Here is a 17,209-nt window from a genome sequence, read left to right as displayed (position 1 = left end):
ATTAAACCCTTATCTCAAACCATACATTTAAAAAGTAGATATTAGGCTTCATTATAAGACCTGAAACTGTAAAGCTAATGAAAGAAAACATAGGGAAAATGTTTTCTGACATTGGTCTGGGCAATGATGTTTTGGATATGCTCCCAAAGCAAAGACAATAATGTGAAAATAGAAAAGCTAGACTACATCAAACTAAAAACTTTTCAACAGCTAAAGAAACAATAGAGGGAAGAGACAACCTATGGAATGGAAGAAAATATATTTTCAAACTATACATCCAATAGAAACTTATATCCAAAATATATAAGGGCTTCAAACAAGGCATCACAATTTAACAAATAAAAACGGCAAAGGAACTGAATAGCCACTTCTCAGAAGAAGACATAAAATTGTCCATCAGGTATATGAAATAATGCTCAACATATCTAATTATTGGAGAATTGTAAGTTAATATCACAATCAGACATGACCTCACATGTGTTATAATGGCTATTATCAAAAAGATGAAAGGTAACAAGTATTGGTGAGGATGTGGAGAATAAGGAACTATTGCACATTGTTGGTGAAAATGTAAACTATGTAGCCATTATGGACAACAATTTGGAAGTTCCTTCTGATATTCAAAACAGAGCTACCATATTATCCAGCAATCCCAATACTAGATATATATTCAAAAGAAATAAAGTAAGTATCGTGAAGTAATATATCTGCATTCCCATGTTCATTGTGGCATTATTCACAATAGTCAACAATACAGATTCAACCTAAGTGTCCATAAATGAATGAATGTGTAAAGAAAATGTAGTGTATATACACAATAAAATACTATATAGCTATTAAAAAGAAGGAAATCTTATAATTTGTGGCAACATGGATGGACTGCGAAGACATTATGTTCAGCGAATTAAGCCAGGCATAGACAATTTCCACATGATTTCACTTATATGAAAATTATAAAAGAGTTGGACTCATGGAAACAGAGTAGAAAGGTGGTTTCCTAAAGATGGGAAAGGAATTAGGTGTTGATGATCAAAGGATATAAAATGTTAGCTAGATAGGAGGAAAAAGTCCAAGAGATCTATGGGACAACATAGTGACTACAGTTAGTAAAGATGTATATTGTGTTCTTGAACATTATTAAAAGATTACATTTTAAGTGTTCTCATCACAAAAATGGTAAGTATGCGAGGTAATGCATGTTAATTAGCTCAGTTTTGCTGTTTCACACCATATCTATGATTCAAAACATCATGTTGTGCATAATAAATATATACAATTATATTTGTTAATTAAATAAATATTTTAAAATTATATTCAGTTAAAATTATAAAATTCAAAACTTCAATTTTATCAGAATAAGCACAAATATGCTTGACAACATAAAGAATACAGATAAAATAATATAAAGATACAAGCACAACTGCACACAAAATTTTTAAAAACAATAATATAAATACAAAGATAGAATTATAATAAAGTATATACGTCATATCAATAAATATAAACATTCTAAACTAGTAAAAGATAAAGCATTTTATAATTGATCATAGAACATAATTCACGTAAGTCCTGATTTCAAAAGACTGCAAAAACCACAAGACTTTGGAAATGTTAAAAGAAAAAACAGATGGAGAAAATTCTGCTCACAAATGGAATTAAAAAGAAAAAACTGAACAAAATAACCCTATCAAAATATAGAATTTAGGTTAAAATATGAAAAGAGATGAAGATACTTTACCATGACAAAGAGCAAAATACACAAACAAGGCTAATACGTTATTATTGTCAAGGTAATGTATAAAGCCTAAAGATAGGGACAAATAGACAAAAATACATTTAAAAAAATCTTAACCTTTCTCAGTTCATGGCAGAAAGGAAGAAATAAAAATATATAAAATTGAAATAACATATTAATGTGGGAGTGTAACTAATGTATCAAAAATGGAGTATATAGTATGATTAATATTTTAAAGAACAGTATTTATTTGAAATGAAACAAAATGCATTTTATTTTTAAGTAATAAGAATCACAATGAAAGTGACCCATATTAAACCACAAAAAAAATCTTGGACTTTCTCAAATGTGGAAGTATTACCAAGTTTATTCTATAATCATAACTCAATAAAATTAGAAGTTAATAATAGTAATAAGCAGCACAATGACAAAATAACAACAAAAATTTACCACATGAAAAATTTTTGAAAATAATCTTAAAAAATGTTAAGAGTAACCAAAGAAGTAAATATAAATTTTTATAGTTAGAAAGTAAGAATAAGCCTCGGTGCAGTGGCTCACGTCTGTCACCCCATCACTTTGGGAGGTTAAGGTGGGAGATCACTGGGGTCCAGGAGTTCAAGACCAGCCTGGGCAACATAGCGAGACCCCCACCATCTCTCCAAGAAAATAAAAATATCCAGGCATAATGGCACATGCTTGTAGTTCTAGCTATTCAATGACTCAAGAGGCAGGAGGATTGCTTGTCCTCGGGAGTTCAAGGCTGCAATGAGCTAGGATCATACCACTAAACTCCAGCCTGAGTGACAGAGCAAGGCCATGCCTCTTAAAAAAAAGAAAAAAAGGAAAATTAGAATAATAAGAACAAACTGTAAGATACAGTTAATAAAAAAGTTCCCAGCATTGAATATTTGAATATAAATTGATTTATCAGAGTGGGAATGGTGGATCATGCCTGTAATCCCAGCACTTTTGAAGGCCGAGGCAGGTGGATCACTTGAGGTTAGGAGTTTGAGACCAGCCTGGCCAACATGGTGAAACCCCATCTCTACTAAAAATATGAATATTAGCAGGGTGTGGTGGTGTATGCCTGTAGTCCCAGCTATTTAGGAGGCCGAGACAGGAGAATCACTTGAACCCGGGAGGCAGAGGTTGCAGTGAGCTTACATGGCACTACTGCACTCCAGCCTGGATGACAGAACAAGACTAAAATAATTGATTTTGGCCAGGCGTGGTGGCTTCTGCCTGTAATCCCAGCACTTTGGGAGGCCGAAGCGGGTGGATAACTTGAGGTCAGGAGTTCCAGACCAGCCTGGCCAAAATGGTGAATCCCTGTCTCTACTAAAAATACAAAAATTAGTCAGACATGGTGGCAGTTGCCTATAATACCAGCTACTTGGAAGGCTGAGGCAGCAGAATCGCTAGATCCCAGGAGGCAAAAGTTGCAGTGAGCTGAGATTGTGCCATTGCACTCCAGCTTCGGCAACAGGAGTGAAACTCTGTCTCAAAAAAAAAAAAAAACAAAAGATGTTATCATTTAAAATGCAAATAAAACTCCTATTAATTCACTTATATGTTCCAAATTGAAAAGTCAGTCCCATGTAAACAGAAGAAAAAAAAATGATCATATATTAAAGCATAAATAAATTCAATTAAAAAAACAGAAAAGCAATAGCACTTTGTTTCTTTGGAAGACCTAATAATGTAGACTTCTCAACAGGGTTGCAATTGGTGTTTTAGAGGGGATTTTTTTTGTTTCATGAGGCTGTATAATGATAAATGAAGGGCACTTTGCATCCCCAGCCTTTGAAAGTAAATATCACCCTTCTCTGTCATAGTGACAATCAAGACACCCTAAACATTTTTAATACTTTCTCAGGGCAGGAATTCCCTCAGTTTAAAATCCTTAAAATATATATTTTTATGAACAATAATGACAAGAGAGAAAGTTGATATATTAACAAAAGTAACATAAATTTAGAGAAATAATCAGAGATACAGAATGAAAGATAAACTCAATCTATCTGTTAGTTTGGATTTGTCTAGAAGTTAATTCTCTGACAAATATTCTGGTGCAAGAAGTTTATTTGTGAGGCTCAGGACAGTTTGTGTCAAAGGGATGAAGCAAAGACAAAACAGTCAATAAAAGATTGTGATCAATACACCTATCACCATGGGTAGGTAACTGGAGCTTAACCTGAGAAAGCATTTAAAGCACAAGCCATAGATTTACCTCATTCATGGGGTGAGGAAACTGGGATATATACACATCAACTTCTATCAGTCATTGCTTGAATGCTGCTCCCAGCATTCCCAGACACTTACAGTCTGTCTTCCACAATTTAGAAAAAGGCCTTATGCAAAGAGATGCAGATGCTGGCGGCAGAATTCCTGGAGGTTGCAGGCAGGGCACTCACTGCTGCTGTTCAGTGGTTGCTTTGCTCATATCTGTTTGAGAGTGTGCATAAAATGAATTATTTTCAGGACAAATATAAAATTATTAAAGCTGAACAGAGAAAATAAAATCTAAACAGACAAATTGCCACAGAAGTAAAGAGAAAATAGCCAAGTGATTTACTACCCCCATTACCAACTTCTAGGCTTGAAAACAAAACAAACAAGAAAAATAGACCTAACTTTCAAAAGGAGAATGTAACCAAATCGTGAAGGAATGTACAGCACCAGCATGATTTAGAGAGAGTGCAGAGGAAAAACAAAGACGACTCAGAAAAGCTTTTGAGTACAGCAAAGGAAAATATTAGTGAATGAAAACAAATACTGTTCCTGGCAAATATACTTTACACGATAAACATACCAATCTTCCTAAGTAATTTATGAATTTAACAATCATAATTTTTAAAACAGCACAATTATCAGAAAAATTAGATGAAAACAAAGAAAAATAATACAGATAATTTTAAAAACATTAACAGGATGAAAAAATTCTGAATATAGAGAGTAATAGTCTGTAACTCTCTCATGCAATATTGAAACATGTTATAAAGTTACAATAATTAAAATTGGTTGGTAATACCAGATGAATAGGCAAACAGATAAACAGATTTGAACATCTTAAAATGTATAGACAATCATAAATATACGATTCATATACATAGAGTATATGAATCACATATACCCACATGTGACACATATTCACACATGCATATACACATGTGTATAAACATTGATGTGCATTGCACATACATAGATAAAAACACATAAACACATAATTACACATAATAATTGTGTGATGGTAATTGTTAACAATGTATTTACAGAAGAGAAAAAAAGCTTTGATGTTTTGCAAATTTCTATGATGTAAATACTCCACCATGATCCAAGCTATATACTTGATGTTACCTAAAGCAGAATTAGAGCTGTATAGATCTATAGTTGTGTATCACCTTAAGAGAATAAATAACAGTAAAATTCTTAGGAAATCTGAAAATATTTATTACTTTTGTTTTTGGTATAATTTGCTTAAATTAATGCTGATAATTTGATTTTAAATAATGACTATATTTAAGAACTGGCTTCGTAAGTCTTAGAAATTTAACAGTTTTCTCTTAGGAGCCAGTAAAAAACCAGTTCTACATATGAAGACATACATAGGAATTCTGAGTAGGATAATTTTAAGAATAAAATGAGTTATCATACATAAAGTGTTGAGGGTGGACTAGACCATAGCAAATGTTCTTCAGTACTAGCTTAACATTTGATTATCAAATTGATATTTGGTATACTGTAAAGATGGTATTACAAACAAATAGGAAAGTCAATTATTTAATATATGATTTGGAGATAGCTTATTCGTAATCTGAAAAAGCGATAAGCTGTATTTCTGTTTCAGGTTAATACCAAAATAATGTACAAATGGATCAAAATTTTAAATGTAAGATAAGAAATGTAAAAGTCCTAGAGAAATATAATAGTTTTTCAAATGTGTTCTTGGTCTGTGGGTGGATTTTGGAAGTACCGCCTATGAAGGGGCATATTGATACAATTTAATTACATAAAAAAGTCTAAATTCTCCAAATCAACCATACAGTAAAAAATCAAATAATAAACTATAAAATATTTGCAACTCGGAGTGCAGAAAAGGGCTTAATTTCCTTAATAGAAGAACAGCTTTTATGATATAAATTAATCTCATAAAAATCAATAAGCAAAAGACTATGCATGAAACAATAAAAATGGGCCAAGTAAACTGTTCAAATTCATATTGAAACAAGAGACACTAATTAAAACTTATCCTATTGGAAAATAACAAAATATTTTATTACTCAAAGTGTTGGTGAGATTACCAGGTAATGAGTATTCTTATAAATTGTTGGTAGAATACAAATAGGTGCAGTCTTTATGGAGTACCATTTGACAACATCTAATGAAATTGTTTAAAATGCATGCTCTTTGAATTAGTAAATGCAATTTTATTAATTTATGTATACCTGGATATACACAAAATATATCTGTACAACTGGTAACAATGGTTGCCTTCCAAGAGTGGAATTAGATTACCTAAAAAAAGGATGGGAAGAAGGCTTAATTTTCTTTACACTGTACATCTGTTTTTATTTTTTGAATTTGATATTAGATGCATGTCCTAACTATTGAAAATGAAAATAAAATTAATTTTTAATTACATGGGAAACAGATCTCATACACAAACAATAAAACAGAAAAAAGCAAAGACAGAACAAATTGAGTGGTTGTTTCAGACATTTTCACAAGTATTCTTATATTGTTTCACAAATATAATGGAATATCTCTTGAGATAAAGATCTTGCTTGAGAATTCAACATCTTCTGGCACCATCATGGGAAGCAATCTTCCTTTCATAGCTGAGTATCAAATAGTATGATAATAATGTCCTAATGTTCAGAAGGCATAATTTAGTTCGGGTATGGTTTTCTCATGGAATTCTTCATGCAAATCTTACAAGAGTGGAAACGGTTTAAAGAGAATGTTATTGAGAGGGTGTGATGGTCTCTAACAAGTCCTCTTATTGTGTAATATTGTATAGCATAGATCACATACTTAAAAGTTTAGATTTGGGAAATACATATTTCAAGATACCATCACTACTTATTAAAAGGAACCCACATATGGTGAGTTGATCTAATTTAAAAGTGAGTCTATAGTGCATTTCAGCTTCCAGAATCCCATTGTGAAACTGACATATTGTCACATTAAAGTCTTCCTCTGACTCCACATTCCAAGATGTAAAAGTTACAGTTGTCTCCATTCAATACCCAAGCAGTTATATTTCAAGCTTAACATAATTTGAGACTTTAAAATCCCCAGATATGAAAAAAATCCTCAAAGTGATTATTATTAATAACATTAATAATACTACTTGATTCCTTTCATATGCTCATTTTTCTCCATTTTTGTAAATGAATTTAAAAAATACATTTTGATTTTCTCAGGCACCATTCTATCAAAATGAAACACTGCTTTGCAAATTTAATGAAAAGCAACAGTTCCAATAAATGAATAGGAAAAGTCCAACAAATGGGAATGGACAAGCTAGTTTAAGCAAAAATAAGAATTGTCCCAATCTCAATTTTATCCTGGTGAATCTTAATTAGAGTCATGGTAAGATGCATTAGTGTAAATAAGGATTAATGTCATAGTGATAAGCAGAGCATACAAATCAATAAGTCGTGCTGTATCAATATATGAACAGAGACGCAAATAGCCATTTGGGTTCTTAATAGAGAACTTGGTAGGGAGTTAAATACTTATTATGTGGATTTAATGTATTTGAGAAGTAGGTGACTCTTGCTTGTACACTACAGTCTAACATTGTCTAAAAACAGTGCTGTGAAACTTCACAGACAAATGGAAACCTTAAATGATTTATAAACTTGCTTAGAGAGGTTAGTTCACAAGTCTGCCAGTTTGAAGTCCTGCCCCTGGGTATTCAGGGGAGCAGAATGGTGATTATTAATCAATCTAATGAGTTTTTACTGATTATTACCATGGAACTGAGAATTGAGTTCCGTCCCCCTCTGAGAGGTACAATAGTCACTTAAACAGCTTAAACTTTTACAAAGGAGAAAAAAATACATTAAAAAACCCATAAAACAATTACAAAGTAGTATGTATCAGTTAGGCTTAATTTTGGATTCAAGGAAAAAAAGCTACAAAGTAGTGGCTTAAAGAAAAGAGAGATTTCTTTAAAAAATAAAGCAGTCTGGGAAGTGGATGGGATTTCCATACACTGGAAAAACCCAGAAGCATTCCAGTTCTCTGTATAACCATTCCTTGATGTGGCCTCCAACTTCATGGTCAAGGATGGGTCCTGCTGGAAGAAGCAGGTGGTGGAAGGAAATAGAAAGGTTTGACTCTTCATTTTAAAAAAGCTCCATGAAGTCTTATACATCAATTCCTATACTTGATTGAACCACACATAGTCACATGGGCAGGTATAGCTGCAAAGAGGTTGGGAAATGTAATCTTCATCTGGTTGACCATGCAACCAGATAGAAATTGATTTCATTACCAACAGACAAGAAGTGAATGTATACTGGAAAACAAGTAGCAACTTCTGCCAAAAACACAGGGAGAAATAAAATAAATCATTGAATCATGTGGACCAGTATCTAACTATTAAAGAAGTCAGAAAAGGAGGATATCAGTGTGAGATGAAGAAACCAGGAAAGGAAATTTCTTAATGTTGTGCAAAAAGTTTGTCTTTCAGATTTATTTAAACTTTCTGTTTGCTCTTATTTTTTTTTCCTCATTGTGAAAGTGGGAACATGTGAGCAGAGTTCTAAATAATATGTAAAATTTGTAATGGTGAAGGAAAGAGGAGGGAGTTAGGAGTAAGAATTAGTTGAAGAAATAATTGAAAGTCGCATTGAGAATATGTGCAGTAACTATGAAGAAATCTTATAAAGCCTAGATAGATGTTGCATATCAGATGCTGTGTACATGATTATTAAAATTGGATCTATTAGTCTTAATGGTCTGAGCTCCCAAGATAAACAGAACATATACATATATTTATATTATAAGGAATTGGCTCCCAATATCTTCAGTCTAAAATCTGGGGACCCAGGAGAGCTGATGGTATAGTTTCAGTCTAAGTCCAAAGGCCTGAAAACCAGGAGAGCCAGTAGTGTAAACTCCAGGCGAGTCTGATTCTAAGGTCAAAAGACCAATATCCAAGCTTGAAGACAGAGCGATAATTCTTTTCTATATAGCCATTGTATTCTATGCAGGCCTACAGTGGATTGGAGGGAGCAAGCTTCTACGTTCACTCTACCAATTCAAATGTCAGTCTCATGAGAAACACCCCCACAGATACATCCAGAAACAATGTTAAATATCTGGCCACTCCACGGCCTAGTAGTGTTGATACATGAAAATTAACCATCAAAATAGATGCAGAAGTTTCCCGGCCTAGAATCCCTAGATCTGCATGTTCATGAGAAAAATTATATTAGCTCAGCTAATGGTCATTAAAATTAAGAGTACAGATTTTTAGTAGCCAAACTAGAAATAAACAAATATGTAACCCAAAAGGTCAATTTCCACTAGTTGCTCCTATTTTATTTATGTATTCAACAATTTCCCCATAAAATAATTAAAAGAAACATAAGTATAAAATTTTAAAATTAAAAAATATATACATTATATTGAACAGTGAGATACTCAAAGGCATATTCAAAGCTCTGTGTGTATGAATGGGGCAAATAAATATGTGGGCAAGCCAGGCACAGTGGCTCATGTCTATAACCCCAGCACTTTGGAGGTTGAGTTGGGCAGATCAGTTGAGGTCAGAAATTTGAGACCAGCCTGACTCACATGGAAAAACCCTATCTCTGCTAAAAATACAAACAAAAAAAAATTAGCAGGATGTAGTGGCCCCTGTCTGTAGTTCCAGGTACTCAGGGGAGCTGAGGCAGGAGAATGTCTTCAAACTGGGAGGCAGCGGTTGCAGTGAGCCGAGATTGCGCCATTGCACTCCAGCCTGGGCAACAGAGTGAGATTCCGTCTCAAAAAAAAAAAAAAAAAAAAAAAAAGGAAGGAAGGAAATAAAGAAGTAAACAAATAAATATGTGGGTAATTTATTGGTTAATTACCAGTGTCAGCATCTGTTTGACATTCTTCAGAATTGATCAGTTTCCTCAAAGATAAAGCATCCATCTTTCTGCATTTAGACACTCTCTGATTTCATCTTCCATAAGACAAGACATTTGTACTCCACTACACATCAGTCTTCAGTATTCAACCAACAGTCCTCTTCTGGTATTGAAGAATATTTATGGTTATCTAACTGCCTCTTACACAATTTTCAGTCAATTTTCTTCTTTATCCCCAACCATCACTGTAAACCTCAGAGTTCCTGACCTTACTACGGTTCTGCGGCACAAATTGTTTTGTTGCTTATTGGTTTGCTTTTAATTGGTTTCCAATCCTTTCTCTTCCCACTCATGCTTTGGTTTCACTTTCTTGTGTTTTTCTAAGGTAATTATCAGTTACCCAATTATTCTTTACTTTCTTAATTATTCATTACCATTCAATATGACTTATATATTCCTTAACCCTCATTTCACTAAAGCTTTGTGCTAAATTGTGTAGTAAAGTATTTTAACAGCTAAATTGTGTAATAAAGATTTTTAATCAGCTCTACTCATCATTTTCAATCATTTTTTTTTCCTTAATAAAGGCACTGAAGTTGACAAATTTCCTATACACAGCTGAATAGTGTAGGCTTGTAATCTAGAACTGACACTCTAGTTCATTCAAGTTCTTATTTCCATTGTGATTTCTTCTTTATGACATAGATTTTACAGATTTTTAAAGTTAAAAAACACATGGAACGTTTCATTAACTGATATGTTATTTCAAAATTTAGAGTGTATGATCAAAGAATGGCATTTGTTTGCACCAAATCTTTTGAATTTGATATTTGTGGCCTATTATCGGAATTTTATGTTTTTTTTTGAAGAATAAAGTGACATTTATTTTTCTATTAATGTTTTAAGTTTTAATTCTAATATATGTCATATTAATATTGCTACCTTAGGTTTCTTTTGGTTTCCATTGCTATATATATGATATATGTATATATATGTGTGTATCCGTTTGAAATATTTTGCATGTCTCTTATATTTTGTATAAACTGTACAATGCCAAACTTTCAAGTTTAACATAAGAATCTCTGAGTTACAATGACTGACCCGTTTACACTTTTTCTTACTATTTCTTATATATTTAGGCTTTGCTGTCTTTTTCATATATTCCATGTTTCATGGACATATATTTTATTTCATTGTGTCTCACTATATCAGATATTTTGCTTAGCACAGTAGGGTCAGATTATAAAAATGACTGTGTTGGTTGAAACTATGCAAGTAATATTAATAATCAAGGAAAATATTAGAGTTATTTTGTCTCCTATAAGTTTTTATTAAGAAATTCAAAACTGTTCATTATAAATGTACAGAAAAAATTAAAAATTACATGAATTGCTACTAAAAGTTACACTAATAGTTGCTCAGTACATTGTAATTTCAAACACTGAAAACATTGAGAATTAAAGTATTTTCTTTATTTGCAAAAATATGAATAGTTTGACCAGTACTTGCCTTCTCATTGTGTAAATTGAGTTTAACTGAGTGAACATATTTTCTGTTATGAATACCAGTATTTTATACTTTGTGTTTTAACATAGTGAAACCTCTTCTAGAATTCCTTTAATATGAAGCTTTTTGCTGATTTCACTTCCTATGGAACATCTCCAACTTTTTTTGTCACTATTGCTTTCCTAATTTATTTGGTTTTGTCTTTAAGTTCTTTTGACTGCGTATCTAGAATCTCTTAAAGAATACCAGTGTTAACATTTCCCTGATAACCAATTTCTTCTATAACTCTATTTCATTAATTCAAATTTCCCTCCCGACATAGTTTTGTTCCTTTGCTGCTCTTCTGTCTGTTGTTGTTCAGTTCTCACTTTTGATTATTTATTTTTTAAAGTGACACACAGCTTAACACTCAGAAACAAGGAGAAAACAAAACTACACGTTAGTTCTCTGTGCATAAACTTAATAACGGATGTGCAATAACCACCCTCAGCCAACTTTGAAAGAAGTGACATGATGTCACGAATCATGATGTACATAATTTATGTAGTGATTTGTGGCCTGAAGAGCCAGCAAGAAAGTTTGTATTTTATGCAATTACTCACAGCTAATATATGTGGCAAATAAAATTTAAATCATGTTATAGGATCTCATTTTATTTAACTAAGCCATGGTAACTGAAATTCATGCATATTAGATCCATGCAAAGCAAAGGCCTGCCTGTATTATTTGTACTTTTTTTTCTACTATGGTTTGACAGTTATGCATTTGATTTCTGTTAATCTTATATTCACTCATGTATTTTTAAAAACATATTTGTAAAAGTATGAAACACACACAGAAAAGTCCACACTCATAAATGGACAACTTAATAACTTATCACTAAGTAAACCATGTTACCACAACACAGATAAAGAAATAAAATGTTATCAGCTTCCCAGAATGTCCTCCCTTCTATCAGAGCCTGTTCCGTCTTTACCAAAGATAACCTCTATTGTGATTTAAATTACAACATATATGTTTGACTGTTTTTCACTTTATTTAAATGGAAAAATGCAATATATATTCATTTGTATCTGTGTTCCTTTCCTGAACATATTTGTGAGACACAGCTACGTTGTGTGAAGATTTAGTTTATTTGATTTTACTAGAGTAAAATCCTTGTTTGAATAAAAATATTATTTATTTATTCTACTGTTTGGGAGTTTGTTAGTTTTTAGTTTTTTTTTTTTTTGTCTACTACAGACATTTTTGTGAGTCACTTTTTGTACACATAGGCACTCATGGGTATATGTTAGGTATATGCTTAATAGTACATATTCTGGGCCATAGGTAAGCATAACATTTAGATATAACAGTTTTCTAGATATATGCATAAATTTACTTAATCAGAAGGAAGAATGATTCTAGAACTTCTAAAAGAAGTCCTAATTGCTCCATATAATTTTGTCAACACTTAGTATTGTCAAACTTTGCTGAAATTGTCTAATTATTTATTGGTATGTTTTAAATTTGCATTTCCCTTATTTCTAGTGAAACTGAGAACCATTTTATTAAACTCTATATTTTGAAATACTTTTAAATTTAAAGAGGAGTTTAAAATAGTAAATTTTTTTGCTTTTAAATAAACTATATATTTTATGTGTATTTCACCAGTTTTTCTGCCTGTCGTTTTTCTTTTGAAGGATCCAATTCAGAATGCCACATAGCATTTACCTGTCATGTCTCCTTAGTGTCCTGTGAGTCTGTGACAATTTCTCGGTATTTTCTGTTTTTTGTCATAAGCTTGACACTTTTGATGAGCACCAGTCAGGTGTTTTGTAGAAAATTCCTCAGTTTGGCTTCATGTAATGTTTTCTCTTGATTAGACGGTGGCTATGGATTTTTTAAAAGTTTACCAAAGAGGTGAAGTGCCCTTCTAAATACATATCAAGTAGCACATAATGTCAAAATGGCTTACTGCTGGCTATGTTAAACACTTGGTTGTGGTGGTGGTATCTTCCTGATTACTCCACTGTAAAGTTACTATGTTTCTTCTTCTCTACTCTGTATCGTGCTATTGAGACACTAAGTCTGAACCATAACAAAAGGGAGAGAAATTCAGCTCCACCTCCTGGTGGGAGATGCATCAAAGAATTTAGAAACATATTTAAAACTGCCTCAGTTATGAATACATATTACGGGAAATTAAGGATATGTAAATTTCCCATCTCCCTTTCAAGTTTTACCTAATGTTAGCTTTCATCAGTGGATCTTGCCTGAAGTAATTATTACTGCAGTATTCCAATTATTATTTTTATTTCCCTCATTCTTTCTACATTTTTTTATTGAAATTCTTCTAGAGAGATTATTCCATGCTAATTATTATCTAATTGTTTAATTACTCATTTATTCATATGATTATAATACATAATTTTAAAATCTTTAAATTATGATTCATTACTCTGTATTTATTCTGTTGCTTAATCTGCTATTGATTTAACCATTAGAAATTATTTCATATTGTCTCCTGTGTGTTCTCTTAAGATACTCCTTTATTTCTTTCACTTCCTTAACATCTAGATTTTCCAGAAGATTATCTTAGTGAGCATTCCAGGTACACTTGAAACATTTGTGTATTCTATTGCTTTGACATGGAGTGCTCTACAAATGCCAATTAAATTAGGTTCGTTGCTAGTGTTCTTCAGATTACCTATATTCTTACTTATGTGGTGCCCACTCATTATCTTAATTGCTGACACAAAGATGTTGAGTTTTCTATTACAATTTTGGGTTTATCTTTCTTATTTCAAACATCAGTTTTGAGTGTTCATCAATACATGAACAGGTAAAGAAAATGTGGCATATGTACATAGTAAAATACTATCTAACTTTAGGAAAAAAGGAATTCTATCATTGGCATTGACATGAATTAACCTACAGAAAACTGATAATTGAAAAAAAAAAGCCAGACAAAGAAAGAGAAATAATGCATGATCAGTTCTACGTGGAATCTAAAAAATTTGAACTCATGGAAATAGAGTAGAATGGTGGTTGCCAGGGGCTGATTTGAGGGTTGGGAGTGGGAGGAGGATATGTTGATTAAATGGATCAAAGTTTCAGTTAGACAAGAGGAATAAGTTTAGCTCTATTGTACAAAACATGATTACAGTTAAAAAATATATAGTATGCTTGAAAACTGGTAAAAATACAGATCTTAAATGTTCTTGCCACAAAAGAGATAAATATGTGAGGTAATAACTATATTAACTCGATTTAGACTTTCTACAATGTACTCCTATATCAACACATGTTGGCATGACAACACCAAGATGTTTGACTACAGGTATCTAGTACTCATCTAGAAAAAGAAGAAACAAAACAACAGGTAAATTACTAGACTTTGAGTATCTAAGGGTGAGCGCTGGAATTCACCAAAGAAGTGAGAAAAACGCTCTGAAGCACAGAAACACATGATGGCAGGATAAAGAGGGAAGTAAAGCACTTGGCCAAGATCAGCTGGTAGCCAAAAACACTCCCTACTATGAGGAAATAGTAGGAGACCCCCAGAAGACACCATTAACTACTGAAAATGCCTGGAATCTTAGAGAAGAGTCCATTAGTCCTCACAGGCCCTCAGCTGAGTACACAAAACTGCCTGGAATCCATGTGGCAGCATTGCCTGAAGAAAGGAAGCCATGCTGGGCTCCCTCCCACTCCACAGGACCCAAGCTGCTATTCCATGGTACCATTTTGAGAACAGAGACTGCTAGAAAGCATTCTGTTCTGGGGACCAGCAGCCCTTGGGTCTCCATATCCCTGAGGCCCTGCCCTCATCTCACTATGCCCACACAAAAGAATGCAATGCCATGACCCTAGTTAAAACAAGCAGTACAACTGAAATCTTGGCACCTAAGGTCATGCAGTAACCTGCACCCCAAGAAACAGGAGGTTTAGCACACTGGGGAGTGTGTTCCCAAGACTGTAGAAACCAACGTTCATGGCTCTGGGGGCCTGAGGACAGGTCACCAGTTGTTTACCTCTGCTTATAACCATACCCTCTCCACTAGCAGTGCTGAACATCATGGGCACCCCTTACTGTGTCCAGAATTGGTGGGTTTTTGGTCTCACTGACTTGAAGAATGAAGCCGCAGGCCCTCGCAGTGAATGCTACAGTCCTTAAAGATGGTGTGTCCGGAGTTTGTTCCTCCAGATGTTCAGATGTGTCCGGAGTTTCTTCCTTCTGGTGGGTTTGTGATCTCCCTGACTTCAGGACTCAAATTGCAGACCTTGGCGCTGAGTGTTACCGCTCATAAAGGCAGGGCAGACACAGACCCAACCAGTGAGGAGCAACAAAATTTATTGTGAGGAACAGAAGAATAGAAATACCACACCCTGAACAGGGACCCCAGTGAGTTACTAACTGCCCCAGGTGGCCTGCTTTTATTCCCTTATCTGCCCCCACCCACACCCTGCTGATTGGTCCATTTTACAGAGAGCTCATTGGTCCATTTTATGGAGAGCTGATTGGTCCGTTTTACGGAGAGCTGATTGGTCCATTTTGACAGCGTGCTGATTGGTGCGTTTACAAACCTTTAGTTAGAGAGTGCTGATTGGTGAGTTTACAATCCTTTAGCTAGACACAAAAGTTCTGCAAGTCCCCACCAGATTAGCTAGACAAAGAGCACTGATTGGTGCATTTACAAACCTTTAGCTATACACAGAGTGCTGATTGGTGCGTTTACAAACCTTTAGACAGAAAAGTTATCCAAGTCCCCACCTGACCTAGAAATCCAGCTGGCTTCACCTCTCAAAGACACTCACCAGGGGACTTTGCAGCACCTAGCCTGGGCATTCCGGCAACACAGAGGGAGCTCATCCCCTGATCAAGCCCAGCAGGTGCCAGCCAGCTGCGCTGAGTATGGGCCTCTGAGCCCACGCCAACCTGGATCCTTGGCTGCCCCCGCTCCCGCCCCGCCTCTCTCTCCACACCTCCCGGAGAGCAGAGGGAGCTGACTCCGGCCTCGACCAGCCCCAGAAACCACTACCAAACCCTCATAGTGCAGCCGGGCTGAAGGGCTCCTCTAGCGCGGCCAGAGCAGACATGGGGCCGAGGAGGCACCAAGAGCAACCGAGGGCTGCTAGCACACTGTCACCTCTCATTAGGGGCGTGAGAAGTAACCCTGTTGGTGCTCACCTCCACTGATGAACCCACCTCTTTGACTAGCAAAGCTGCTGCACACAGCACATGCCCAGTCCAGGGCCTTAGGGATAACCTTCCAAGTGACCATTGCCCAAGCAAAGTCATTCCACTACCTTCACAGACACTCAAAGTCTAGGCCACAGAGATACTTAAAGGCATCGCTTATATTGATAACATGAAGAAATTACACAGACATTACATTGCCATACCTAACCAGAACTAAAGCCCAAGAAACCTAGCCAATGGACACTATAGACACATCTATAGGAAAAAGAATTTCTCTATGAAAGTTACACCATAAAATTGTAAGAGATGACTGTTCCACTAGATGCACAGATAACAGTATAGAGACACAAGAAATCTGAAAAAGCAAGGAAACACGATAGCTCCAAAGGAACACAATAATTCTCCATTAATGGACCATAAAGAAAAGGAGATCTACAAAATGACTGAAAATAAGCTCAAATAATGATCTTAGGAAAACTAATTGAGATACAAGAGAATACAGGTAGATAATTTAACAAAGTCAGAAATACAATTCACGATATCAATTATAAATCTGATAGATAGATGTCATTAAATAGAAGCAAACAAATCTTAGAACTGAATAATTCAATTAATGAAATAAAAAATACAATCAAGACCTTCAGCAATAGAATAGATCAAGCAGAAGTAGGAATCCCTGAACTTGAAAAC

At 34.3% G+C, this 17,209-nt stretch overlaps 1 long non-coding RNA gene across 1 annotated transcript; it reads right to left on the bottom strand.

Annotated features, from left to right (window-relative positions):
- Positions 1-4,001: 4,001 nt before the first annotated feature.
- LOC105499263 (uncharacterized) lies at positions 4,002-15,741 on the bottom strand. Its single transcript, XR_011616731.1, has 3 exons — positions 15,446-15,741; positions 9,829-9,991; positions 4,002-4,183 (listed from the first exon to the last, which is right to left on the bottom strand). It is a non-coding gene; the product is annotated as an uncharacterized lncRNA (long non-coding RNA).
- Positions 15,742-17,209: the final 1,468 nt, after the last annotated feature.

Source organism: Macaca nemestrina, chromosome 19 (genome assembly GCF_043159975.1).
Source record: "Macaca nemestrina isolate mMacNem1 chromosome 19, mMacNem.hap1, whole genome shotgun sequence".
Taxonomy (NCBI): Eukaryota; Metazoa; Chordata; class Mammalia; order Primates; family Cercopithecidae; genus Macaca; species Macaca nemestrina.
This window is presented reverse-complemented; position numbering and strand designations above follow the sequence as displayed.